Source organism: Podarcis melisellensis (assembly GCF_964234715.1).
Source record: "Podarcis melisellensis genome assembly, chromosome: 4".
NCBI classification, from domain to species: domain Eukaryota; kingdom Metazoa; phylum Chordata; class Lepidosauria; order Squamata; family Lacertidae; genus Podarcis; species Podarcis melisellensis.
The window spans coordinates 32759713-32786771 of NC_138531.1; the positions used below are offsets into that span (position 1 = coordinate 32759713).

At 42.2% G+C, this 27059-nt stretch overlaps 1 protein-coding gene across 2 annotated transcripts in view; it reads left to right on the forward strand.

Annotated features, from left to right (window-relative positions):
* Positions 1–27059, forward strand: part of GABRG3 (gamma-aminobutyric acid type A receptor subunit gamma3) — a 300100-nt gene that overhangs the window by 38627 nt on the left and 234414 nt on the right. The window lies entirely within an intron of this gene.

Consider the following 27059-nt stretch of genomic DNA (forward strand, 5'->3'; position numbering starts at 1 on the left):
CTGGGCAGCTTCCAACACATATAAAAGCATAATAAAATGTCAAACATTAAAACACTGAATATATTACAAACATTTAATATGAAAGGGTCGAGGGGAAATAGAGATGCTGCCTCAGATAACAAAAGGTTCAAAGTAGAAAGGCTTTCCATGGCTACTAAGGAAAGAGGTGAGAAGTGACCATACAAAACAGGAAGTGTTTGAAATGTAGATTTACCAAACGTTCTGACACCTCTGTAACAGAAAAAAACAAATTGGATTTGTGTCCACGGAAATGTTAGCTGTCTGACTGAGAACTATTACATGTCACTTAATGCAGAAAGTCAAATTTGGACTTTACATTGCAGTATCAGTGTCGCTTTCTGTGTTGGCTCTTTATAGGAGAGGGGAATGAACAGAACACCACAACTTGCCATTATTTATTTATTTAACAAAATATATACATTTCTTGAATTATTATTTTTTAAATCAGAGCAGTATACAAAAGAAAAACCAGTGAAACTAAAACCTCACAACCATAATTTAAAACACAGAGAAGTTAAACTACTAAAACAGATTAGAAACATCTCAACTTTATAAGTAGGCTTGTATAAAAATGAAATTTTTTAGCAGGTGCCAAAAATTCAGTATTTATTGAATATGAGAGCTATGGCAGGTGTTTGACTCTTTTAGTACACGCAGGGTTGCATCCAATACGATTATATTTAGAGTAGACCCATTGAAATCAGTGCACTAAAATTAGAAATGCCAAATCACTTCAGTGGGTCTACTCTGAGTAGGAGTAGCATTAGATACCATCCCAAATCTTTGATTATGAATCCGGTCCAAGCGCCATCTCTGAAAAGTGAGCTGTGAGGAAAGTGGCCCTCAAACTTCTCTCTCAGGCACATTCTTGACAAAATGCCATCAGGTGCTCTGTCTTGGGAGAACTGTGATTCATGCCTATGGCGGGAATTTAGTCACCTTTTCCTGTTGTTTAAGATCATATTTATGTCTATGACAGCAATGGAGATTAGGAGATCTCTGCTGACAGAGACACCTTGCCCAAGACTATTTGCTTTGGTTCTATAGAAGCCCTGCCACTTCACTCCCGTGACATTTCAGAACTTCATTTCCAAATCCAACATTTCGCGCACACATTTAATCAGTGGCTATAGGTTATTTTCCAGGCTAGCATTTCAAAGTAAGGCAGTAGAGGTAAACCCATTCAATCCACTTAAGTAAGGAAGCCTGAAAGCAGGAAGTTTGGGTCATCTCACTAACTGTTAAATCCGCTCCACTTCCCAGTGGGGAGGAGTTGCGGTGGACCGCATGGCCACCCACTCCTCACCGGGGGCAGGGGACTTTGTCCCCTGTTGCCTGGGGGATCCCGGCCACATCAGAGCCCGGCCAGCCAATCCACTGGCCGGGGAGGCGTGGCCGGGGCCGTTTAAACTGAGGAGCGAGCCAGAGGACTTCCTCTTTGGCTCACTTCCTCAATCACCCGCCCTCCCTCCCTCCCTATTTTGCAGGTTAGGCCTTGGTTGGTCGCCTTGGTTGTCCGAGGGGCCTGGCAGGAATTTTTCCACTGGCAAATTGCACTGGCCACTTGGTTTTCGCCTACCTCGTAGCAATTGTCACAACTTTGTTAGGGTTGCAGTTAAGCATTGTTTGACCTTGTGTGGGGGAGGGGAGGTGTGGCCATCACCTGCACCTCCATGCTTAAGGGTATTCCGTTAAAGGAATCCAGGGGTGTTGATCTTGTCTGAAGCCCGGCTGGGGGCTAGGGCCTTGACACGACCCTGACGGGAACACCAGGGGGAGCTTCAGTCGGTTTGCATCGACAGGGCTCCCCCTACCGGTGGCTTACCCTTACTGGACTTCCTGCACAATGAGCAGGAGTCAGATATAGTCAGGTCCAATCAATGCCTAAGTCAATACAGCTCACATTCTGTAATTCAATAAAGTTGTGGCCAAAATTTGCCCAATAACATAAACCTAATATCTCTGTGTGAGTTATTTCCAATGAGGGGGTGGCTGCGGGGTCTCGACACGCAACAGATACATTAAGGTCCCTTTGTGGCATTCAGCAGAAGCCACAAAAGAAGCTTTAACAACATGTGCCTGGTTTCCAAGTCCCAGTCAGACAGGTGTGCATTCTGCCCTGCTGAGTCTCTCCATCTCTCTCTCTCTTACCACATCATCTTTAGATTAAAGTTGAGGAAAGGGGAAAGCAGTAATAAAGAACACATTCCTATAGTATGGACTAGAGAGAGTCAACATGGTGACTCCAAATGTTTATGGATTAACAACTCTCATCAAGCCCAATTAGCATGGCCAATAACCAAGAGGTGATGGGAACTGTAATACAGCACTATCTGAGGTGTGATGGAGGCGGGGACCTCATTAGATACCAGTGTTGTAGACACTGTAATTGCAGAAGTGATGTATTTTCTCCCACCAGACTCTTTATCTTCATAGTTTCTAAAGTGGAATGCCATTTTTAAGCGGAAAGCCTCTATCCTAACTTTCATCCATTGACAATGGTAGCATGCATAAGTCTGGCTGATCCAAAACGTATATTTTAAAAATAAATAAGCTTGGTTCTATATGACTGTGATCTATTCCAATTACAATCAGTTCCTCAAAATCAAATTTGGAAAACAACAACACACCATTGACTCAAGGCTGTGTACACACTCCTGTGTTCTCTGTATCCAGTGCGTCCTCCCTTCTAGCTTGGAAGACGGTTATATATGTGACATTATCCACAATCCATATCTATCCTGTAACTATCCTGTCATTTATTTTTATTTAATTCACAAAATTTCTACACTGCTCAACTGTAAATGAAAAATAAAAAAAACAACTCAAACTCAAAGCAGTTTATGGGGGGAGGGGACTATAAAACTATTGGTTAAAAGCAGTTTAAAACAACAATTTAAACTTTCCAAAAAAAACCAGGAGTAAACTAAAAACATATTGGAAATACTGTGTTTTGCTGTGGTTTTCCCCAGAACAGATTTGATCCAATTTGAGAAAAACCACAACCTAGCTGTTTTTTAAGCCAGTAATGCATACGCAGCCTAGATGAGGAATATGACAGTTTTCTTTTTCTTCATCTTTACAGTCACCTTCATGGTTTTGGTCTAACAGATATCTAAATCTAACTAAGGCTCTGATCCAATATGGATAAAATAAAGTTTCCCTCTGCCTTTGATTCTGGTTCTGATTTGGGCATCTTTGTGGCTCATCCTCAGCCATAGCTGCTCCTTTAACTTCCCTGCAGATGTGTGGAATAATGGTGCCAGCACAGAGCAGGCAGGAAAATGTGTGTGCTGCCTGAAATCTCAGTGGGAGCAATGTTGTTGTGAGTTTCCATGCCCACGCCATGCCTGCTGCTTTATCAGTCATGGCTAAGAGTCATTCTGTTTACATAGCACATTTTCCACAGATACATTCTGCTCAAAACAGTTCACAGAAGTCAAGTGCATTAGCAACAGCAAATAAAACGGATGCGCTGTGACATACCATTGACATTCCAACCATTACAATTCATTTAAGACAGATATCAAAAGTCTTGAGTGTGCATGAAATATACTGATGAGTCAATTAACAATATCCAATGCCAATAATATCAACATCACGCCGTTTTAAGCAATTTGTTTAGCACTTCATATGGAGATACTTAATAATCAGATAGCTTTCCCACATTGCGGCATAGAATGGGGGGCTGGGGGGCATAGCCCTGGGCACGTTTTTGGGGGAGGAGGTGCAACCAGGTGTCCCCACGAGACTCCCTTTTTGAGGGAAGCCACACCAGGGCCTGGCCTTTGGAGCTGGGGTGGTGGCAGCAGTGGCTCCTCCTCCTTAGGGGTGTCCCTGGGCCAGCCGAGAGGGAGAGGGGAGGCTACAGTCACCAGCCAGCCAGCACTTCACTTCTGGGTCAAGCCTGTCTGAGGGGCAGAAGCAGCAGAGACGAGGAGAGACAGAAGCCGCTTCACTGCCCCTCTCCTCCACTGGGCTTTGGTGCATGTGTGCGCCCCACGGCACTCCCAACGTAGTGGCATGGCCCACCACCTGGTATATGCATGCCCACCCCAGGTAGCAATAGGAGATGCTATGCCCCTGTTCCCACATCAAAACAGAAAAGAGAAAACAACTGAACTGCTCTTCGCAGAAACTTCCAACCAAGCATACTGTATTATTCTACACTAGGGGTAGCCAATGTGGTCTCCTTCAGCCAGGGGTGACAACTTGAAGAAAATATTGTGGGGGCCCAGGTAAACCCTGCCCCACACAGTCAATCACATGACAAGGTGCACACACACACACCCTTTGAATGGCAATGCCTATCAACTTTGGGGGCAAATATTTTATTGTTTGGGCTGAAGCCCCCATGGCCCCTAGGAGTTGGCGCCTATGCCTTCAGCTGTGGTTGGACTACAATTCCCATTATCCCTGGGGGTGTTTTTGGCCATGCTAGCTGTGGCTGATGGGAGTTGTAGTCCAACAGCTAAAAGACACTACCCTGATGATCCCTCCTAGGCACCAATACAGTCAAGATGTCCAGCTAAAAGCCCTACTTTAGCCCAGATGAAGAAGAGTTTGGATTTGATATCCCTCTTTAATCAGTACCCTGAGGAGTCTCAAAGCCGCTAACAATCTCCTTTCCCTTCCTCCCCCACAACACTCTGTGAGGTGAGTAAGGCTGAGAGACTTCAAAGAAGTGTAACTAGCCCAAGGTCACCCAGCAGCTGCATGTGGAGGAGCAGAGACGCGAACCCGGTTCACCAGATTACGAGTCCACTGCTCTTAACTACTACACCACGCTGGCTCCCAGATGAGGCCACCCCACGTTCACTGGGATACCAAATCTTTCCCTAGAAGAAAAGGCATGATAGCCACTAGGCACTTAGGAACATAGGAAGAAGATGCTTTATTATTATATGTAGTCAGACCATTGTTCTCCTGGCTCAGTGATATCTATGCTAGCTGGCCATCATTCTCCAGGACTTCAGACAAGGTCCCATGCTGGGGATTGAAAATGGAACCTTCCGCATTTAAAACTGGTGCCCCACTACTGAGATGCAGCTCTTCTGTTTCAGACATCTCACTCTCCTGCAATGATCCCATATACTGAGCAGGAAAAGGGCGACTGCTAACCTAGCAGTCTCAAGGCAGAAGAAGCAAGATGGAAAAAGCCTCTCTCTTAGCAGATGTCTTCATTACAGGATAGAGTGCTGAAGGCAGCGCAGCAACTGCTCACATACTGAGAGTATCTTGCGGGATGATGGCATTAGTCCCTAATACCCAGCCCCACTTTTATAACGAGACTAGAAAGTTCTTCTCTCAGTTTGACAGCATCTCCCTTATGATCCTCCTGGGGCTGAGGAGGACTAGCGAGGCAAGGCAGGTGGAAAACAGCCACACACCTAGAGGCAAGGACAGAGTTCTCTCTCCCCTCTGGGATTCTTTACTAGGCTTATGGTTTACAGGGCTAGATTCACCAGCAGGCAGATGAAGCACAATGCCTTGGGGCTTGGGACTTCTGAAGGAAAATAAATGAGATCCCATGTGAAAACAAAACACAATGAAACAAAAGCCTTTAATATGAGATCCCATGCAATAAAACAACAACAACCCCAAAACAAAACCCTTTAATGAGGCAATTCCAGTTTATAAATAATGTAGCATTGACAGGAAAACTCCTTTTCATATCAACTATGGACCAGGTTAAGGCCCATATAGTTAAAGCTATGGTTTTCCCAGTAGTGATGTATGGAAGTGAGAGCTGGACCATAAAGAAGGCTGTTCACCGAAGAATTGATGCTTTTGAATTATGGTGCTGGAGGAGACTCTTGAGTGGACTGCAAGAAGATCAAACCTATCCATTCTTAAGGAAATCAGCCCTGAGTGCTCACTGGAAGGACAGATCCTGAAGCTGAGACTCTAATACTTTGGCCACCTCATGAGAAGAGAAGACTCCCTGGAAAAGACCCTGATGTTGGGAAAGATGGAGAGCACAAGGAGAAGGGGACGACAGAGGACGAGATGGTTGGATAGTGTTCTCGAAGCTACCAGCATAAGTTTGACCAAACTGCGGGAGGCAGTGGAAGACAGGAATGCCTGGCATGCTCTGGTCCATGGGGTCACAAAGAGTTGGACACAACTAAACTACTAAACAACAACAACAATGGACCAGGTTGGATTATATTTCCCCTGTGAAGCAGCCTATAGCATGGAGGGGAGCAAGGGATCACCTGACTTCCTTGGCCACCACCTCCCTCAGCCTCATCACCAAAGTTCTGACAGAGTGACATGGAGGAGATCAAGTTCACATTTGGCCTATGCATGTAAAATCCAATGTCCATAGGCCAAAATCAGGTGACTGGCTCTCATGGGTGGGGGAAATTCCTCTTGTGTTATTTTGACCCACACACATATGTCGCACCTGACATTTACATTGTCAGCATGGATGTGTGGGACATTCGAGGTGAGGCAGCTCAATGGAAAGCAAAGGCATGAACTCACTCCCTTCCAGGTGATGGAGTGGATTCGGGGAAATAGTGTCCATTCTGTCTCTATAGGAGATACTATATCAGACGTGAACATCCTTATTGTGATATGTGATTACTAATTACACTTTCACTGGATAACTGCTGATTCACTCACTCTTAGATGTGGATTACATGTTCCTCAGATGAGTTTCCCTTTGTGCTTTTTTATTATCTTTCCCCTTTCTACCCATTTTCTTGTCTGCTCCCAATTATATTTGTATGCATCCTCTGTTTCTACCTCACTCTTTTCTTCACAGTTGAGAATGAAACCAATTCTCCAGACTTAACAATACCCTGATTGAATTCCAGCTTCAGTGTTGGGCTTCCCAAATGCTCATATTTCTTCTCTGTCAGGCTCACGAGGTACTTTTTTAAAAACAGATGTCTGAAAATGAGCGCTTTCCGGTTAAATATTCTCCTGTGCTCATGACGAAATCTGCATTTCCCCGTTCTCTCTTTCTTCCTTTCTCTTTTGACTTATTTGCATAGCCCCAAAATATATTGCAGGAGCATCTGCAGCTGTAGAAATACCATCAGACTAATGTTCTTGGGCAAAACTCATTTCTTATGAAAGTGCCACACTATTTATTTCCCAATTATTGTTTATGGACTGTACTTTGATCACTGTTTTATATATATTGAGGTTTTCTTTAACTACGATAGAAATGGTATCTTCTGGAACTGATGGGCAGAGCTGCAGCCATTACAGTCAGGAATAACTTTAGACCTCCCGAATGGAACCAGCCATCACCACAGCCTTGATAAAATTTCCTCTAGAAACAACCCCTGTGTTGTTACGAAAGGCCAATGCATGACTGGTGGCCAGCAGTTGGCTTGAATGATCACAAGCTGTATAGGCCTGTTCAAAAAATACCTCTGAAATTTCCCTCTCCCCCCCTCCCCCAACTTTTAAAAACACAGTCTTTCTATTAAAGCCACAGATCTATATTATATTTGAACTCATCCATCATCACGCTTGGGACTAAGTGTGCATGCACCAAGTCAAAATGGTGGAGGGAAACAAGAAAATTCACCAGCATTTTGTAGTGTGCATTTGCACATTCTTGAAAGCAATTTCCTCCAGTATAATGTTATTTTTGTGATTATATGTATTTTTACACACACTTTCCCTTAATACACACACTCTTTTGGTTGGAGGACATAGCAAAATTCAGAGGACATAATTTGAAGGATAGCTGTGAGTCAGTTTGCACAGTGTTTTGGGAATTGCAGATTAGATGCATTTGTATGAAAATGTGAGGCAAACATATTTCTCCCCATCCTTGTTTGAAATCACCTCTATCAGTTTTTTCTCTCTGAGTCCACCCGCTTTCTTACTTTCTCCTAGTCAGGGGATGGCATCTCTCAATTCTTGCTCAATTCTTGCCCAAGAGGATTTATAGTTCATAACTCAGAGTAGACACACTGAAATCAATAGCCAAGACAATTAATCTTATAAAGGGACTACTCTAAGAAGAATTATTGGTCCAACTCTAACACAATAATCCTAAACAGAATAATCCTATCTACTCAAGAGTGAGTTCTACTGAATTCAATGGGAGTTGCTCTAATGTAAGGATCTATAGGATTGTAGCTTACCTTTCCTAATCATGACATAACTGTGGGGTATATATTGCTGAGATCTAATGCTATTTTTATTGATTTCCACTTTCCCTAAAAGAGTCAGTGGTTTCTGTGTAAAAGTGTATCTTAATCATCAATGGCTGTCATTTCATGGCCATAAAATACTCATGTCATCTAAAATCCATTTTAAATTGAGTAAAAACACAAGGAAACAAGTCCCATTGCTTGGGAGAAGTACGTGATATAATAAAGCTGTAATTTATGCTGCTAGCCATCAAAATGCCAATACTAAACAAATAGCAAGAGAGATATACATGACTAGCATTGGCCAGTTTTCAGAAGGACAAAATGTGAAATCCTAACACTTTTGGGGTGGGGGTAGTTATACTGTAAATATTTAATATTGAATAGATACTGCAAGTTCACATGCCAGCAAGCACTGCTCCAGCTATGAATCCATTAAAATTAATGGGATTGTGCTTGATAAGTCACATCCTAAAAACATGGCCCTTCACTGAGCAACTCCATGATGAGATGTAGATTTTTTAGGCTCGTGTCTCTCTGCCCATGTGCAACGGACTTCTCTATGCTTTATCTATAGCACCTATCATAAATATCTAGTTAAAAAGCAGCATGTCATATGACATAGCACTATCTAAGTATAACAGAGATTGACAGTAAGCAAAGATTGCAGTACCTGCAATCACTGAAACTGCCCTTGCAGTTAAAGAAGTTGCATTGCTCAAGTCCACAGCAGAAGTGACCAAAAACCATCTGTAGGTGTGGCCTTTTCTGAATGGCAGGACTGTCTTGTTCATATTCCTGGCTAGCACTCAACAATGGGAGACAGCAACGGCGGCTGGTCAGTTATATGGGATTGGCCTTAAGAGATTCCCGCAGATGGAGGTTAATTCCTGGAGATTCCAGGCCAAACCTGAAGGGTTGGCAACCCCAGACAGGGGTTGGACCTAGGACGACCTCACAGGCAGAGCAGATGCTTGCCCCTAAGTCATGGCCCTGAGCTATGGTTTTATCATCCCACTGTTTTATTATGTTTTCTTAACACAATAGATAAGAAATATTTTGAATGAATGAATAGATAGATGATAGATAGATATAGATAGATAGCTGATGATAGATAGATAGATAGATAGATGATAGATAGATAGATAGATAGATGATAGATAGATAGATAGATAGATGATAGATAGATAGACAGATAGATAGATAGATAGATAGAGATGATAGATATAGATAGATAGATAGATGATAGATAGATAGATAGATAGATAGATAGATAGATAGATAGATGATAGATAGATGATAGATAGATAGATAGATGATAGATAGATAGATAGATGATAGATAGATAGATGATAGATAGATAGATAGATAGATAGATAGATAGATAGATATAGATAGATGATAGATGATGATAGATATAGATAGATGATAGATAGATGATAGATAGATAGATAGATAGATAGATAGATGATAGATAGATGATAGATAGATAGATAGATAGATAGATAGATAGATAGATAGATAGATAGATGATAGATAGATAGATAGATAGATGATAGATAGATAGATGATAGATGATAGACAGTAGCAGGAAAAAAGACCCAGCCCCATAACATTGCTTTTGTCTGTTTGGCCACTTTAAAACAATAGCAGTGTTGGTCACACCTAGTCTGTGATTAAGCATTTTTAAAGAACTGACTTATCTGTTCACTTTGTTCCTCTAAATCCAGAGTTAACCTGTGGAATAAAATGAAATGGTTGGACCTTGCATCTTTCCAGTTTGAAGCCCTTCCGCTGGTTCCCTCATGGAACTCTCTCACTGGTAGATGCTTCCTGCTGCACTGCCTTTAATGGTTTATAATTTTCCATCTAGCTTGCCTTCCTTTTAACTCCACCTGCATTCCCAATCTCATTTCTCTACCTGTCATGTCTTGCAGTCACCTTCATTCTCATTGAGCCTCTTGTGAGTACACTGACCTTCACGAGCTCATCCACAAGATCACTTATTAAACTCATGAATCCCACTAAGCTGTGTAAATAATAGCCCACCTTAAACTAGAGGGGAGATACCCCTCTTTAGGAAGAGTTTAGCCTATGAGTAGTACCATATTGAATGTGTACTCAGTGGTAGAACACCTGCTTTGTACACAAAAAGGTTCAATACCCAGGTAGGGCTTTGTATGTTTCCAGTCTAAAACCCTGGAGAACCACTCCCAGTTAGTGTGTACTCATCAGGGACCTTGATGAACTAATGGTATTACTCAGGGTGAGTTACCTTCCTAACTATACCTGAATATTTAAAAAAATATATATCAAAAATGTTTCCCTCCATGCTGGCATGTCAGGGTTCTTGATCCTTACATTTGCTGCAGTGGTTGTCAGTTATGAAAATCAACAGCTTAGTTCCCAATGAAGACAGAAACACAGATTTAGTCTCATTAGTATTGGGGGCAATTTCTGTTTGGTTATGGGGTGAAATTCCCATTGGAATAAGGCAGATGAATTCTGACTCAAAAAGAATATGTGAAATCAGTCAAATCTTTCCGAGTTCATAAAAACCCACAGTGAAGTTCGCAGGAAGAGTACTAATGATTTTTCCGAAGGTCAAGTGCCCAATTAGTCTTGGGCAATCTCATTAAAGTCAACAGGATTCCTCCAGAGTAAGTAGGTATCTTGTGGAGTAGAGTTAATAGATGCATATTTTGTGAGGGTTAGTTGAGGAAAGAAGTGCACAGAACTGTCCGCTCCATGATTTAATTAGGGGACTTTGGTCAAGGGCAGTGCAGGGGGAAAAATGCCATTGCATAATTGCAGAATAAAGTGCCAAACAGAGATCTACAATCAGTTGATAAGAAAAGGCTTCCTCCATTTCTTTCTCTACCTCCCAGATAATCTTCCTTCCTTTGCTCCTAAATGATGCAGGATCACATCCTCACCAAGCATCTGGGCATCTTTAAGGCAAAGTGGCTTCAAGTTCCCTAAATTGGGCTCCATGTATTATGCAAATGTTAGTTCATTAGAGGTTGAGAAGAGCTATCAAGCTGTATTGTTGACCAAAATGCTTCTCTTCTTCTGTTCCCCTCTTTATCCCTCTGTTGTTCCCATTGAATCATCAGGGAAATTTATTCACCCCCCTTTCCCACCTCTTGTGGTATGACAAGAGCTTTACAGAGAGCTGTTACTGTTCTCCATAGAATTATAGGGTGGAATATATCTGAAGGTCCTCTCAATAAATACTGTTCACTGAGGCCGTGCACACACGCCTGTTTGCTCTGAATCCATTTTGTCCCCACAGCTTGGGGAATCAGTGTACATACAACATTAGTCACAATCCAGATCTATCCTGTTGCTTCTTATCAAAACAGGGAGCAGAACTGTTATGCCAAAATCAAGAGTAATCACCAAACAATAGAAAACTCCACCTATCCAAGATCACATCCTTATACAATCTGATGGTCAAAGTGGAAAACTACTGTCTTCACAGTCACTAGCACAGGTTGGAATTCTCACGTAATAATGTACTGGAAGATTTTTGGGGGGTGGGGAGTACACCATTGGATCTAGTGACTACTGATATATATGACTACCTATACTAGGAGTTGCTGGAAAGATCAGTGCAAGGCATCATCAAGCCATCTTATAGACTCCAGATTTGTGTACCTTCCCAGGATGAACCTATTATTATTATTATTATTATTATTATTATTATTATTATTTATATCCCGCCCTCCCCAGCCGAAGCCAGGCTCACAGGGCTAACAACAATAAAAGTAACACAGTTTACATAAAATCACAATCAATTAATTGAAATGCATTCTAAAATCAATTCATTCTAAAATCAATTAAAAATCAAATTAATGGGATTGGGCTAGAGTTCTATGTGGATTACCAAAGGAGGGGGTCAGACTGTGCCTTGGCCAAAAGCCTGGTGGAACAGCTCTGTCTTGCAGGCCCTGCAGAAAGATTTCAAGTCCCGCAGGGTCCTAGTCTCTTCTGACAGAGCGTTCCACCAGATTGGAGCCACAGCCGAAAAAGCCCTGGCTCTGGTTGAGGCCAGCCTAACCTCTCTGTGGCCCAGGATCTCCAATATGCTTTTATTTGAAGAAGAAGAAGAAGAAGAGTTTGGATTTGATATCCCGCCTTTCGCTCCCTTTAAGTAGTCTCCAAGCGGCTAACATTCTCCTTTCCCTTCCTCCCCCACAACAAACACTCTGTGAGGTGAGTGGGGCTGAGAGACTTCAGAGAAGTGTGACTGGCCCAAGGTTACCCAGCAGCTGCAGGTGGAGGAGCGGAGACGCGAACCCGGTTCCCCAGATTACGAGAAGGTCCTCCGTGGGACATACCAGGAGAGGCAGTCCCATAGGTACGAGGGTCCTAGGCTGTATAGGGCTTTAAAGGTTAAAACCAGCACCTTAAACCTGATCCTGTACTCCACCGGGAGCCAGTGCAGCAGATATAGCACTGGGTGAATGTGATCCCGTGGTGAGGACCCTGTAAGGAGTCTATCCCTTCTTCAGTATTAGCTGCATAGTAGTTGTTGGCTGCCTACTCAAACTGCAACATCATAGCAGCTACATCAATAGCAATCTTTGGAATCTTGAATGTTCTGTCTGAGTACAGAGGCCTCATATTTTGACATCAGGAAAGATCAGCCTGTGGGGTTGTGAACATGATTATGGGATAATATTCCACAAACAAAACTACAATCTTTATTTTTTTTCTTTTTAGTGGGTCAAATAGACACCATTATTAGCAGGGTCCAAATACCAGTCACTTGCTTTTTAACCCTGGTAGTATTTTAATGTAATGTAACATCTATTTATTTAAGGCAGTTATTACCCTGTCCTTTTGTCAGAAAGACTCCCAGGGTAGGGTTGCCAGCATGAATAAAATATTGGGGGGACCCAGGTAAGCCCCTCCCTGCAAAAGCAATCACATGACACGGCACACACACACTCCATTTGAATGGCAATGCCCATCAACTTTGGGGGGGGCTGGACCACTCAAATATTTTATTGGGGGAGGCCGAAGGGTCTTTGGCCCCTAGGAGTTGTCTCCTATGCAGAATAGCTTGAAGAAATAAGTACCAAGACAGCCTCAGCTCTCCAGATTACTATCTTAAGGACACGAGACACACGGGAAAACGAACGGGAGAGAGAAGGGAACAAGAAGCTCAGACACAAGTTAAAAACTTTAAATGATGCTTTTAAGGCTACAATAGTATACATGCTTTCCTGGGAGCAATGGGACTTACTTCTGGGTTGATATGTATCAGAAACTCTCTGGTTTAATCTTACAAATAATTGTTTTCCTGTTTGAATATTTCTCCTACTTAGCTCAAAGAGAGAATGGGAAAGAAGTAGGTGAGAAATCTTTCTAGTGGCTGTATCCAACAGATTTGGGGGTTTTGATTATTAGTTAAGTGTGCATTCTTATTTATATTTTAGCTATTTGTTGCCATTAACCAGCATTTCTCATTGGGCCCATTTTAAGAAAAATGAGCAAGAGACTTTGAGCTGACTGTAGGTATACCTGTGTACTTTGATAATGAGAACCAGAAATGGCTGCAGCATCTCTCATACTTGCCATCTCCCACGACTGAAAAGATTAACCACCCTGAAGCTCAATTTAGATAAGGATTAAAAACCGGTTGGCACTGAAATGAAATGATTTCCTCCCCCAGGTGCACAATCATTCATCCTGAGGCAGGACAGTGAATGCTGCGTATAAGCACATGTTTATGGGGCAATGTGCCCTTTGGTGCACACTGCTATGCGCAGCACTTGAATGAATGAAATTAGTGAATGACATTGGTTTCCCTGTTCCAGAGCACTGTATGCAATATCCTCATGGAGAATTATTGACCTGCAGTGGCTGCCTTGATCAATAAGGGAGGAGGGGTAGCTTCAAGTATAAAAGCCGTTGTGTGCTTCTGAGCTTCCCGGACTGCAGGACGTTGCTGGATTTGGATGATGGTGCAACAGAAATCCCATCCAAACCATTCCATTGAGTGATGCTAGGACAAAGAAAACAGAGCAGAGGGTATTCTTAGATGTGCATTCATTTGGTGCTGGGAAGTTGGCACAGAATTTGGGTGTCTGAGTATTTCAGCTTCAGTTCTTGGAAAGAGAGACTATACTGTCACCGAAATTCCTAGCCGCTTACCTCCATCAAGTCCAGCTTCTTCATCTTCCCCATTCCTCTTTTCCTTCACTAGTTCAAACTTTGGCAAGCTGTTTATGTGATGTTTGCAAAGGTAAACTTTATGTTTTGGTTGATTTAATGTGTGTGTACACCCACTTTCCTCCAAGCAGCCTAAGGCTGTGTACCATCCTACCCAGAAAGCCCTTTTTGGGACATAACACTGGCACAAGTTCCACCTATTTGCATTCTGCTAGTTGAGTCCTAGCTGAGTTCAGTTAAGCCAATAGATCTCTGGCTCAGCCAGGGTGATGGACCTATGCCAGTGAAGCCTTGGTTCAGCCTGGTTTGCCCAAACCTGAATCCAAACCTTCTCATCCCCGTGGATCTTGAGTTTGGATTGTCCTGTTAGTTTGGACTGTTGAATTTGGATTGTGCTGCTGCCATAATACTTGGTCAGTCAACATCTGATCTCATTATTGCAGCCGTGGGGGTAAGCCATGACAGGGAAAATGTTTCATACTGTGACTATACGATAAATGTATTGTGTGCAGTGCTCGTGAGAGCGCAGAAAAGAGATTGTAATGCCGTCTCCTGCAAAGTATAGCAGAGCACTGCATAACACCAGAGCTGGCTGAAGACATTTTGCCGGATGCAGAGCAGCAAATAAGCACACCTCCAACTTCCTCAGCCATGGTATGTAGTGCCCAATACTGGTAAACCTGCTTTGACACCTCAGGCATACAATCCCACAAGGGTGTTCCCTAGCAGTAAAAACACAATACTGTTATTAAATGGTTAACTATTTGTTGACACTCAAAATCTGTTGCCTGAGGGGATCACCTCACTCTACCCATATGCCTATGGAGGAATTAAGGAATTTATTCTTGCTGTTGTGCTCTTGGGATCCCCTTAATGAAAAGTATCTGCCTGCCAACCCTCTTGTTTACAGGATGTTTTGTGATTATACTGTCTAGTGAGAGGAAAAAATAACCTCTTTTTTTAGAATATTTAGGGAATGCTAGGTGACAGCATAATTTTCATTATGTGGGCTGCCAAATCCATGTTATCTGCCACCCAAAAGCCTTTTTAGGTTGGTTTTATGGTGGCTGCATTTCCCGATGCTCATACTTAAATTATTTAGTCCTCTTACTGCAACTGTAACACTTTCTAAGATATAATTGAGTGCAACCTATATTCAAGTGAAGGAGAGAGAATATAAATAATGCATGTGAGTCTGTAAACAGGGTGGAACAACCATTGGGGCCTAGGATACGCCAGGGAAAAGAATCCCTACAAAGCCAGTGGCAGCAGGAACCCTTGACCCTTCCTTCCTCATCCTCCAGAATTTTGAGTCTTGAATTATATAAATATTGTTCCTGAACATTGCAGAGACAACCTCCCAGCAGTTTTTGGTCCCCTCCTGAAGAGCCTTTCCTTTCCAGAGAGATTACCTTCACAAACTTTGCATCCTGGAATGAGAAATAGTGCCTGACACTGGTCATTGGCCACCAGAGAAGCAGCAGGTGCCATGAGCCTATTGCCTTCACAGAGGGCAATTTCCAGAGTAATTTAACAGTCAATCCCTCTTCCCAGGAACCTTAGGGAAGGATAGTTCTGTAGGAGGAACAGCTTTCTCTGAACAGTTCCCATGATTATTGTGTGTCGGGGGGGGGGGGAGAGTCAATATGGTTTAATGTGGCATGATACTGCTTTAAATGTGTAGTGCAGATGAGATCAGAATCTCACCACATCCCTTGAACTAGCATAGTTTGACTGGCAATCTATTTAAAATTATATATTGAGAAGGAGATTGGGACTGGTATCCAACCAAGTTTTACACAGAGAAGATCCACTGAAATTATTAAATTTGACTCAAGTTGGGGCCATCATGGTCCAACTGGTGTCACCGTGTTATAACGCATATGAAATACTTTTTCTTTACAGTGGTACCTCTGGTTACGTACTTAATTCGTTCTGGAGGTCCGTTCTTAACCTGATGGGGCCTCCCAGTGCCACGGCACGATTTCTGTTCTCATCCTGAAGCAAAGTTCTTAACCCAAGGTACTATTTCTGGGTTAGCGGAGTCTGTAACCTGAAGCGTATGTAACCTGAAGTGTATGTCACCTGAGGTACCACTGTAGTAACGTAGCTAAATCCTAAGTCTGCTCTGAGTAAAACTTAGTTGAATACCTCCCATAATTTCCTTTACTTGTAGAACACAAAGGATGATCAAAGTGTTAATTATCAGGAGCAGCAGTCATGGGTGCACCCACAACATACTTCCCATACCTTTCCAAAGCCCTGCCCTCCATTTCCTTTTTATTGACTTAAGTATTTTGTTTTGCATCAGTCTGATTCTCATTTTAACTTTTCAGCATGTCCACACCTAAGTTCCAAAGAAACCATTAATCATAACACTCAGGAGTTTCAGAACGTTTTCTTCTAGGCTATCAAATTTAATACCCCAGAACCAACTCATCGGAAACCAAGTTCCTTGTAGAAGTCCCCCTTTTCCTAACAGTGGGTTCCACAAAACCTAAAGCCTTCCTCTTGCTTGCTAACATTAACTGCACAGCACATTTCTTTAATTATACGTAACAAGGGGCCTGCAGATAGAATGTTTGCAAACATTCCATGGCAGCATTGCAGTACAATGGCAATATTAGGAAACCACAGCTAAAATATTCCATCTAGTGTTTAGCCTATGAGATGTTTATGTACCAAGAACTTGAACAAGAAGATTCAGATACCCCCTTCCTGTTTACAGCTACAGTTCTTAAAAGAAAACAGAACACTTAATTAATTCTGACTCATCTCTCATGTGAAACTAGCCTGTTCTATGGCTGCAATCTCTGTTGTGCAGTAATTTTTTATTTTTTATTCTAAGACTGGGACTAGTGATGGGCCTTTAAAGATGTTATTTTGGTTTTTCTTTGTTTCTCATTTCCCCCCAGTATCTGGTCCACTTCTCCACATTTCCATGATGAGCTTGAAAATTCACCATTGCTTTAGTGCGAATATATACATTTTTGCATGCAATTTTGCCAAAGCAGTTTCCCCTAATATGATGCACTGTTGTATATTATTTTCACTAATATGTGATTTATATGCACACTTTGTTCAGTACATGCATTTTTTGTGCAAATTACCTGGCTAAAAAGCTGCATTGCAAAATTTGGAGAAAGGTAAATTTCTAATGTGTCTGTGTTTTGCTTCACACATTGTTTTTGGAAGTATGAATTGAGTAAGCTTTGTCTTTAAATGTGAACTGAGTTGAATTCCTCCCCTATCCCTACCAGAAACAGTAGGGGATTCAGGTGCAGGATTTAGATACTCTTTTTAATAGCACAATATCTAAGAAGAGGAGGGGCTGTCTTCATCAAAACAATTCTGTCTTCTCTCATGCAGTCAAGGACTCCATCATTATCTTTCAAAGTAATGAATGCTAGCAATTTAAATTCATCCCTCTGTTACAAAGACACTCGTGTTCATGGTAATATACTTTACTAATCCATGCCGGATAAGTGTAAATGAGGTATAAAAGGGACTGAACTCATATATTGCGAAGCCGATGCACTCCTTAAAAAAAAAAAATCTATTACACAAAAGAGCTTTACATTTAATCGCAACTGTCAAGTTTGCATGCTGTAGCTATTATAAAATAGACAATTGCCTTGAGCAGTTGACAATAATATATTGCCGGTGTGACTGGCTGCAGAGAACTCTTTGCAGTCCAGAGATGATGAAAATGGGAACAAATCGTACAGATCTCACTCAGCATTCAAAGAAGGACTGTTTCCTCAACCGCCTACCCCCACCCCTCACTTGTGTTTGTGACTCTGGGCTACTACCTCCACAATATTGGCCAAATCCTTTTCCAATCCAAGAATAATCCCCATGTGCTTTTTAGAAACTGAAACTCAATGGACAGTAACTTGTTGTTGTTTAGTCATTTAGTCGTGTCCGACTCTTCGTGACCCCATGGACCAGAGCACGCCAGGCACTCCTGTCTTCCACTGCCTCCTGCAGTTTGGTCAAACTCATGCTGGCTTCGAGACAGTGGTCCAACCATCTCAGGATCAGACAGTAACTTAGGTGTTTGCAAATGGAGAGCCAAACTTGAGAAGGCAGTGGAGATCAGTGCTCTCTTTACATTTCTTCTTGAGAGGTTTGGAGCTAAGATAGAAGGGTTTAAACCTCACCACCCCAGTTTTCCCAGTGTGAAACATCCCAGCTATTTGCCCTGATAAAGTCCGGATATGCACCATACATTTAAAGCATGTGATGTTCTCTCACGAATCCTGGAAACTGTGGTTTGCTCAAGGTGCTGAGAACTGGAGTTTTGTGAGGGGTAAACTGTGGTTCCCAGGAATTTTTGAGGGAAGGCATGTGCTGTAAATGTACTAGGTATATCCAGGCAAACCTGGTATCACCTAGTCCAGATAGAATTCCCACCCACTCTCTTCCAAGGCTGCTTCTGGAATAAATTTGAAGTGACTGGAAACCTGCTCATGACTCTCCAGTGTCTAATGGAGCTTCTTCCAAAAGTTGTGTTAAGTTGTGGATGAACATATCAGACGACACAGCAATTTTTCCAAAGCAGCTCTTTATTTGTAAGCTGGAACAGAACTGAACTGAAGAGCTCAGACAGCCTGCTTTTATAGAGCTCCAGAACAACGTAACTGTAGCAACTTTCTAAAACTATCCAATCACTGAACGTCACTTTCGATCCTTCATTTGCATAACTATCTACTGCTGGCCCAGGGTGAGAACTTCAGTACATAAAAAGTTGTATGTTTTGCACTCTTTGTTTCATACTCAGCCTCACCTTATTGGAGCCATCAATCTTTTGGTTTAATCCCTGCCAGATACTGCTCCTTAGTAACCAAGGATTTGGTGGGAGCGGCAAGAGGGGGCACACAGTCAGGGTGGCCACCTTCTCACTTTGCCTCAGGTGGTGAAACAATATGGGCTGCCTTTGGAGGGACTAGCAACAAGGTGGGCTTCCTTGCTGCTCCGTTCAGAGTTACAGAGCAGGCAAGGGAGGGCAGTCTATGGTCAATCCTTATCACTTGATTTGGTCTATTACTGGCCATGATGCTTTTGATTTTCAACTGGTTTGATTTGTTATCCTTCACTTACTTGGGGTTAGTCCCATCGAACTCTGCTGCCAGTGGCTCGCAGCTGTTTCCGAGAAAGGAATTTGTTGTGGGTGAGCCTGCTGGGTTGAAATGTGTCTTGTTATGGAACATTGACTACAGAAGATGTATGTCTAGTAGAAACTGCTTATGTTATTCCACCACAGGATGTATGGATCATTGCTCTAAGCATAACCCAGCATGTTCTGTACACACGCCAAATAATATATTTATATGTAACAGTTGGTTGATGTATATTGTGGATGGAGATATAAGCACTGATACTGATAATTTTTGGCTTTTATATTTCATGAAGCACTTGTTTTAAAGTTGTATGTTCCGTGTGTGGAAACAGATTTGCATTAAAATTTGCAGGTTATTGATCGGGGGATAGACACTCTTGTTTGGGTTTTGAGCCACAAAGTAAATGTAAAGCTAGTTCTTTTTTGTAAACAGTCCCATTGGTGGAGTTCATCGCTAAAGCCTAATTAAACAGGCAGTAGACTCCTCTACTGAAGATCAGCTGAAGATATGTTTTGACTGTCATCAGGATATTTCAGAATCATAAGTAAATCGAAGGTACCTTCAGGAGGAGAAGTCTTTCTGCTCAGCCTATCAGCATAGCTACAGTTAATAGCAGAATGCTCCACAATTAATTTTCACCACTATTAACTTTATAAAAAGCAAAGTTGTTTTCATAAGGTGCTGGCCCATAAGAAAAAAATCCAAAATCCTTAGTAGGGCAGTACTTTTATTAGGCCAACCAAAATATTTAAAATAGTGAGCCAGCTTTCAAAATCTCCAGAACTCTTAAGTCCTCTTTGGCTATTCTTCACTCCCATATGGAACAACATAGGAACAAGGGGTGTGGCTTGCTAAATAGCCCTGCCCCTGATGTTGCATGCTCCTCCCCCAATGCTGTGTGCACAGTGTGAAGATCTGTAGCAAAGGGGCCTTCACACAGATAACATGGAGTGAACTAACAGCTCGGTCCTATACACCTGGGAATGCTGGAATGAAGAAACACACAATGGTCAGTTCCTAATTTGTTGAAAACATAAAATCCAGCAATCCTTCAGTTCTGTTTCCAGCAATAAGTGAAACTCAAAGGTTCTTTGTGGTAGACAAGAGTACTAAAGGGAAACATGGTAATTTTTTTAAACAGAGCTTTATATAAAACTCTGTTCTATATAGTAGCTTGATATAAATGATGAAGCCTCTGTCTGGAGAGTATATTCAGTAGTATTTATTAAACTGATTAGTTGCTTTTCTAGAACACTTATTTGAGCATAATATAGGGAATATAAACTATCAAGAACAAATTAACCATAAAGCAATGTCACATAACATTGTATTTTCACAGGTGATTTAAGAAAAGCTTAAATGTACATTTGAATAAGAATCCATCCTCCTGCTGCTTTTTGTTCCAGTTCCAAGATGAGTGCACAGTTTTCTTAAGAAAGGTGAATTAAGTGTTTGAATCACTACTTCATTGTTGCCCTGCAGGAGGCAAAATGTAGAACCTTTTAAATTCAAACCCATTCCTGCCTTGGGATGACTGGTTCAGTTTGCTACCAAATCCAGTTCACTGAAGTCTTGATGTTGTTGACTTACCATCAGTTGGGTAATTTGGAAGAGGTTGCTTTTCTAACTCTGTGTACAGCATCAGTACTATTCTTAAACACTTGGGGACAATTTGTGTCCTTGGCAACCATCCGAGGCTAAGAATAGCCCTCCTGACTGCTTCAGAATTTCTCCTGTGGATATGGCAGACTTTGGAGGTGGGGCTGTAGCCCAGTGGCAAGGCTTTTGCCTTGCACTCAGAAGATCTCAGGTTCAGTCCCCAGTGTGGCGTTCACACAGAGCTCCCAGTCGTTCCACAGACTATTGACCCTGCAGCACCGCAGCTTATCTCTTCCACTGCCACCAACCAGGTTTCCCCCAGTAATATATTCAGGCTCAGTCAGCTTGTAACGTATTAACAAAGATTCCAGTTTATTGTGAATGCAAACAAGTTTGCCCTATGCAAACAAGTTTCCCCTAGTACGACGTCTCCATAATGAGTGGGCAAACGCCACACCCAGCAACTCCAATTTAAAGGATCTCGGGCAGCAGGCAGTGGGGAAGACTCAACAATTCTAGGCTAGATGGACTAACGCTCTGATCAGCTTCATGGTCTAAGACTAACTGCAGCAACATCAAGTCTGTAGAAATATGGACATCAATAGTCCACATTCTACTCCAATAGGACTAAAAGATGCAGACTGCTGTTGTGGTATTTTAAAAGCTGCACATTTCTATTAACGACAGCTTTCTTTTAAAAACAAAAAAACCCCACCATTTCTCCCATTTCTTTGGAGGGGGGGAAACAACCTACTCACTTTTGTAAGATTCAGCGTTATTTCTTTAGGCTGTATTAATTATACAGTCATTCAAGCTTTCACAACAACAAGCTCTTTGTTGTCATTATACTCGAGCAAACCGATAATGTGCATGCATTTGCTTTTCCTAATTAGGCGATACAGTTGTTTTCTGTCTCCCCCACCCCACCCCAATTCCTAATGCTAACTGCAGTGTGATGAACGTCATTTGAGTTGTCAGTGTAGGATCCTAGAAACTGATGTGATAGCAGTAAAAATAGGGCAAATGACAGTTGCCATTTTGAGGCCACTTTCACCTGCCTTAAAATGTTGTGCTTGCATAAGAGCTGTTGTGTTAGCCATCCAAATATATATTCTGAGTGTGTGGAGAGCGTCATGGGATGGTACCTGCTGTATTTGCCTCCCAATGTATATGCATTGAATAGACTTTAGAGGCCGAGGCCATCTGCCCAGTGTGGTTGGCACATGTAATCCACCTGTCCCCTCCATGAAAAATGGTATTTCAGAGCAGTTAACCTCTGACTTGGGCACGTTGGCTCATCAGTTAAGCAAGCAGGCTTCAGCATGAGTAGAGGAATGCTCATAAGAGCCAATCCCATGGCACTGAGGATGCTGTCCTTTCACCTGTTTGGTTTTTTAAAAACTTGTTTGAATTCATGTTTGTGGCTGATAGAATTAATGCACTGTGAATGATGACTTCCCAGCTGAACTTCTCTCTCTTACCATGTAATTTAAAGTTATCTAGGGGTAAGTCATTGTGCTGAAGTTATATTTGTTGTTTAGTCGTGTCCGACTCTTTGTGACCCCATGGACCAGAGCATGCCAAGCACTCCTGTCTTCCACTGTCTCCTGAAGTTTGGTCAAACTCATGTTGGTAGCTTCAAGATCACGGTAGCTTCAAGATCTTCTTGCAGTCCATAGGACTCTCAAGAGTCTCCTCCAGCACCATAATTCAAAAGCATCAATTCTTCGGCAATCAGCTTTCTTTATGGACCAGCTCTCACTTCCATACATCACTACTGGGTTATGTATGTGTGTATGTATGTGTGTATGTGTGTGTACAGCCTCGGCCCTGTATACCTGAAGGAGTGCCTCCACCCCCATCGTTCAGTCCAGACACTGAGGTCCAGCTCTGAGGGCCTTCTGATGGTTCCCTCACTGCGAGAAGTGAGGTTACAGGGAACCAGACAGAGGGCCTTCTCGGTGGTGGTACCTGCCCTGTGGAATGCCCTCCCACCTGATGTCAATGAAATAGCCAACTATCTGACTTTTAGAAGACATCTGAAGGCAGCCCCGTTTAGGGAAGTTTTAAATATTTAATGTTTTAGCGTGTTTTTAATATTCTGTTGGGAGCCACCCAGAGTGGATGGGGAAACCCAGCCAGATGGGTGGGGTAGAAATAAAATAAATAAATAAATATCATCCCACAGTGGTTGCAACTTCAAAAAAATAATAATTCAAGAGCTTTACACATATTTTACAAGTAATCTGTTTAGTCATGCTGGAAACATTGTATATTTGCCTCAAGCTCCAGAAGCTTGGGAAACCCAGTCTTCTGGCATTTCATCTAGTTGGTTTTATCCTATATTGAGGAAATCAAGTCATGGCGTGAATTGTGTAGGGCTTCCCAGAAAATGCAATAATTGCACCCTGCATTATTATGGGGATTCATCAGAGAACTGCATGAATGGGGAGCACACAACTCTGTTGTCCAGGTCAAACCATTTCTTATGGGTAGTGAAGACCCTGCTCACAAGAGTTTTCTGCTATGTCAGTAAAGGTGGCCAAGCTACACAAGCCACACACATGTATGGCTTGTACTCCTCCCCTGAAATGAATAGGTTGGTCCATACATAGAAGTCTGGAATGCACCTTATTGCATATTACATTGGATCGGGTGATTTATAGAAAGTTGTGCCATTTCTGATTTAGGGATGGTTAGTGTTTCCAGCCAAAGTGAACAGAATTCAGTTCTAGAAAATAATCCTTGCATGTAGATTTTATGACCAGCCCCAAAACACAAGTCCACTAGTTTTTCTTCAGACCATAACACATCCACAAAGGGACTCACTCTTTATAACATCAGTTATACCCAGTTATACCCAGGCTATGTTAGCTGAACTTAAATCCCATTGAAGTGAATGGGAAAATCTAGCCATTGCTTAATTCCCATCAGTTTCTATGAAAACTAAGCTTGACTGAGTTAGGCTGTAATCCTATGCACACTTACCTGAAAGTTAAGTCCCATTGAATTCCGTGAAACTTACTTTTTAGTAGAGATGCATAGGATTCCACTGTTAGTCTGCATTCAACCCAATGCATTAAGCGCTAGGAGTTTATGTATAATAAATAGATGTAGTAAATTTCTGGCAGTGCTTTATTCTCCTAGTCAGTTTCATTTGACAATCTGCCAGACGCAGTTGGGAATAACCCCACGCTGGCCTACTTGCTTTCACTGATCTTCATGATTACTGTTATTTGAGAAACTGGGCGTCCTGCTGTCAGATAACCAATGCATATTTTGTAGTATCACAGTCTTGGAAAGGTCATGACAGGTATGGGCAAATTAAGATCTAGTCTTTTAATTGCCCCATGCTGCTGCTTTGCCATCCATGACTTCCATTCCATTAGCCAAGCTGCTCTCCCCCCCCCCCCGCCGCCCCCGTGAGTTCAATTCATGAAATCACCCTGATTCTACAGTTTTTTGCCCCTTGAAATAGGAAATGGTAAACACTTGGCTGTCGATCTCATAGCATTTTATTGGAAGTTACATCAAAGAAGAGAGAAAGAGTCATGGCTTGGTGGCAGTTCTCTGCCTCTTGCAGCACCCAATGCCACCCTAAAATTAAAGGGTTATTTATTAAGAGAACTCATCAAATTTACCCACAAGTGTAACCTGACAGTGACCTGGAGGATCTGTAAGGACTGGAACTGACCAGAAACAAAATGGATTCTAGAGAAGTTCCATTCTATTTTCAGAGGCCTCATAGTACCTGCACAGGAGACTTCTGTGTTTGTGTCAAAGACACCATCGGTATCTTATACAGGGGCCTCCAATACCACAGCCATGTGCAGCTTAAAATAAATAAAGACAATGTATATGTGGAAGAATTGTACATACAGTCCAAGAGAACTGGAGACCCAGGTTTGGGAAACTCTGGAATAGACAGACAAACTATTCTAGACAAAGTAAAATAAGTTGTTGTGCATAGCATTTAAATTAGAGGAAGGCAAAGGAGGTTGAAGTCCCCTTACATTTTGTGACAACTCTGTTTATAGAAAACTTGAAGAGAGGCAAGATTTGATTAAGAATTAGTCTAGCAAGTAGATGGTTCATTGTACCAGGAAAGGTGGTTTACCAACTCCCTTACCAGGCAGCTGACTTGGACTTCTAGATGTTGAATATCTTGCCAGCCAACCTACCCCACTTAGGGTCCCCATTGGACATGATTGCTCACAGACAGGTAGAGGTGCTTCACTCCAGCAGGTAAAGGTGGCTTGCCCAGTTCCTCATACCAGTTGTTATCCCCTTTGTTCACATTGATAAATGGGATAGGAAAATTATCCAAAATATGGAATGGAGAAATTGTGGTTCAAATATATAAGAAAGCTGATAAGACAGAGCCAATTAATTATAGTCCACACTCTTTCTTGCCAGTTTGTGAGTAAAAATAGGGAATAAGGGGAGGTCAGAGAGCTTGAGCATTCCAGTATACCTGAAGGAGCATCTCCACCCCCATCGTTCAGCCCGGACACTGAGGTCCAACACCGAGGGCCTTCTGGCGGTTCCCTCACTGCGAGAAGCCAAGTTACAGGGAACCAGGCAGAGGGCCTTCTCGGTAGTGGCACCCACCCTGTGGAACGCCCTCCCATTGGATATCAAAGAGAAAAATAACTACCAAACTTTTAGAAGACATCTGAAGGCAGCCCTGTTTATGGAAGCTTTTAATGTTTAATAGGTTATTGTATTTTAGTGTTTTGTTGGAAGCCACCCAGAATGGCTGGGGAAATCCAGCCAGATGGGCAGAGTATAAATAATAAATTATTATTATTATTATTATTATTATTATTATTATTATTATTATTATTATTATTATTATTTCCCCTACCTTCCCCAGCATTCTTTGAGCACTCTGTACTGTTTCGTAGTTGGTGCCTGCAACCATAGGTCACTGTTCGGACATGTCATGCAACTTGTGGAGGTCTGGGCATTGTAATGGCAATCTTCACACCCACTTGTTTTGAAGATGTGTGGTGATATATCATTAGTGTGTGGGTATTTGGGGCCTACACCATGAGGCTTACTTACGGCAATGAAGCTTGCAGATCCTACAAGATTCTGACAAGAAGGAAACTGGAATCAGGGCTTCCATAATTGGATTTGGGTAAATGTCTGCATGGACAATCCTGTTATGTTGAGAAAGGTGTGGCATTTTGGTCAGTTCTACTAAAGGATGTTGCCACCCTGTGGCTTTTAGAGAGTGCCTTTAGTCAAGCATAGATGCTGAAAGCTAGCACTTGTCCATGCCTTCAATGGCTGCGTGTTGGGGATATGAATGTGTGCAGTGCTGAGATTGGGAAGCACATGGGCCTCACACTTGCTGTATTTGTGCATACTAATAACTGGGCCCTCCCCAACATGCACTGATTATCAAAGAAAGTATCTTGGGACAGGAAGATGCCAGCACTCCAAATATAGAACATTCAACTGAGCATTTCCCCATAGGTTCAACAGCTTAATTATCCTTGCAGATACTGGACCCAACCAATATTGAGGATTCTCTTGAAGCCTGCCCTCCCGCAGAGAATTGCCATGAATATACAGTGGGTTTGGGAAATTAGAAAAGTTATTCTGCATGGGCTTCAGATGTAGCCAGGAGCAGGGAATTCCTTACTCTTAAAAGCACACAGTCTGTGAGAACTTAGCCTTGTGCATTGAATACAAATGAGCATGGCGTGATAAGCCTCACTACGAGAAGCCAAGTTAAAGGGAACCAGGCAGAGGGCCTTCTCGGTAGTGGCACCCGCCCTGTGGAACGCCCTCCCACCAGATGTCAAAAAGAAAAATAACTACCAAACTTTTAGAAGACATCTGAAGGCAGCCCTGTTTAGGGAAGCTTTTAATGTTTAATAGGTTATTGTATTTTAGTGTTCTGTTGGAAGCCGCCCAGAGTGGTTGGAGAAACCCAGTCAGATGGGTGGGGTATAAATAATAAATTATTATTATTATTAAGCATTGCAGGAGGCCTGGT